The sequence below is a fragment of the Chrysochloris asiatica genome, unplaced genomic scaffold, assembly GCF_000296735.1.
Source record: "Chrysochloris asiatica unplaced genomic scaffold, ChrAsi1.0 scaffold00148, whole genome shotgun sequence".
Classification (NCBI taxonomy): domain Eukaryota; kingdom Metazoa; phylum Chordata; class Mammalia; order Afrosoricida; family Chrysochloridae; genus Chrysochloris; species Chrysochloris asiatica.
This window is the reverse complement of record NW_006408666.1, coordinates 3290171-3293138: the sequence shown is the minus strand read 5'-3', so window position 1 is coordinate 3293138 and position 2968 is coordinate 3290171.

The following is a 2968-nucleotide window of genomic DNA, read 5'->3' as shown; positions in this document are numbered from 1 at the left end:
GGAGGGACAGTTGAACTTACCAAGGACATCACATCTGTGGACACACCTCTGAAGCAACAGTGAAGAAATCAAATGCAGCAGTGACACTTCAGGATGAAGACAAACTTTATTTTCAGCTGCCTCATATGCATGTGAAAGCTGGACAATGAATAAATGAACCAGAAGAACAATTGGTGGAGACCTGGTGTCACTGTGGAATAAACATTGTACTGCTTACTACAAGGTCGGTGGTTCAAATCCACCAGTCACCTGATACCATAAAGGTTTACAATTTTGGAAACCCTATATAGGGTCACACCTGCTGTTCCACAGGAGAAAGATGAGGCGTTCTGCTCCTGTAAAGAGTTACAGCCTCGAAAACCCTGTGCAGGGTCGCTATGAGTCAGAACCAACTCGACGGCACATAACAACAACAACAACATATAGGGTCACTATGAATTGGAATTTATTTGATAGTCTGGGGCTTGGTTTTTTTTGTTTTTTGTTTTTTGTTTTTTCCCAGAGGAAGAATTGATGCCTATGAATTATGGGTCTGTCAAAGAACAGTGGAGTCCTGGTGTCGCATTGTGGGTTAGGGCACTGGACTGCAAAGTCTGTTTGAACCCCAGGGTCGGTGGTTCAAGCTCACCAGCTGCTCCTAGGACACTGTATACTGGGACTTTATGAGTTGGACCTAACTCAATGGTACTTATCAAAAACAACAACAACAAAGAATATTAGATATACAATTGACTGCCAGAAGAACGAACGAATCTATCTTGAAAGAATAGATCCAGAATGTTCTTTAGAAGCAAGGATGGTGTCACTTCATCTCATGGGCTTTAAGCATGTTATCAAGAGGGAGCAGTCCGTGTAGAAGGACTTCATGCTTGGTAAACTGGGATACCAGTGGAAAAGAAGCAGAGCCGCAATGGTTTGACTCGCTGGTTGCAACAAGGGCTCAAACAGCACTAATGGCGAGACTGGCCGAGAATCTTACAGTCTTTCAGTTTCTTGTACCTCGGGTTGCATGAAGCAATAAAATATATGTCATACCCCTCAGTAAAAAGTAGCTTCCACATACCTAGATATAAACCAAGAGAATATATTTATGCTCTTGGAGAGGGCAAAGAGTGCTTGTATGGGACACAAAATCACTAAAAACACAAAAGAAAAATTATGAATTATTCTTTATTAAAATTAAAAATCATCTTTCAAAATACTATTAATAAAATAACAATAAAACGCAATCAGCACAACCAAAAATTGGCACAAGAAACCTCAGATAAGAAGATACATATGTGGCTAAAACAAAAACCAAAACCAAACCACAGCTGCCATCAAATCCCTTCTGACTCATGGTAAATCGTCATGGGTGTAGACAGCCTCAGCTTTCTCCTACAGAGCTGCTGATGGGTTTGAACTAGGCACCTTGCAGTTAGCCGTCTAATGCTTAACCCTCAGGACAACCAAGGCCTGTTCTCTATAGTTGTTGTTGTAACTATGTGCCTTCAGATCGGTTCCAGTTCAAAGTGAGCCTGTGTAGGGTTTCTGATCCTGTCCCTGTTCCGTCATGTAGGAGGGCTAGTGTGGTGCTGTACAATAAGCACTGGACCATAAGTTCTGTCTGAACCACAAGGTCAGTGGTTCAAACTCACCAGCTGCCCTATACAGGGTCACTATGACTGAGAACTGACTTGATGGCATTAAACAACAACAACATTCCCTCATTTAGGTTTTCCCTTCCCTGTCTTTCTGTTATTACATGTTTTTGTGTGTGTCTGCTTATCTAGGGTCCCATCACTTCCTCAATTTTCTCACAGGGCGAAATCTGAAGAATCTGAAAAAACACAACCAAAAAATATCTGAAGAATCTGGGGGGCGGGGGAGGGAGGGAAGCATTCCCAATAAAGAATCCACTTGCACCATAACATTGGCAAGTCATACATGTTTTACTGAAGAATCACAGTGCAAGATGAGGTTTGCACTGAGCAAAGCTTCCTAAATCATTTTCTTTGGTCTAACAGAACTCAAGATTGCCCCTTCTCCCTTTTCTAGCTCAGTCTTACAGACTTACATCTCCTCTTCTCCAGATTCCGCCTTCATTCTCTTTCCCCATGAACAGTAATTTATCTCTGCCTCAGCTTGTCTAAACTTGCAAATCCTCACTGCACTGTGTGGCTAGCAAAGGCATTGCCAACCACATTCTGCTTGTGTTACAACTGAGTATGCTCATTGGCAGACCAGTTTTGTTAGCTGTGAAGCTTATACAGTCTTTGGAGTCCCTTTCTAAGGGGAAAAAAAAAAAAAAAAAAGAAATGGTGCATTAGGTAAAAAGTGGAATATTTATTTAAAAAGAATAACAGATTTTTAAAATTTAATAAATGCCATGAGCAGCACAAAATTTCAAAAATTAACTAAATTTTCCAAATTAATGTTCTATCATTTCTATACTACTTTCTCCCTATATTTTTCTCTATATATTATTTGAATGCCTTTTCATATAACAACTTTGTAATATCTTTCTCTATAGAGATATTTGAAAAATAATTCAGTTTTCTTTCAGCATGGTGATGGAAACTGGTATTTTTAAATTATTGAATACTGACAGAAGTATTTTTCAATTTCCCAATTCTCATTACTGGTGATTTAATGTAAAATTGTGGAATTGTCAGACAGAAAAGCTTTTTTTCAATTCCTTCCATATATCAACTATCTAACTTAGGACATTTCACATGTTTTTTTTAGAGTTAAATATTCCTTGACAATACTCATTAACCAATTTGCTTCCTCATCGTAAAATGTAATGAGTAAATTATTCAATGGGAATGTTTTATGTCACATCGCCAAAAATTGATTTCTTCCAGTGTATTCATGTGATTTGCCCTTGGATTATTTAGGAGCACATACTTGAAGTCATTCCTGGAATGTTAACAATAAATTAACTAGCATAGAAAAAACAGCAAACCATATATATATATATATATAT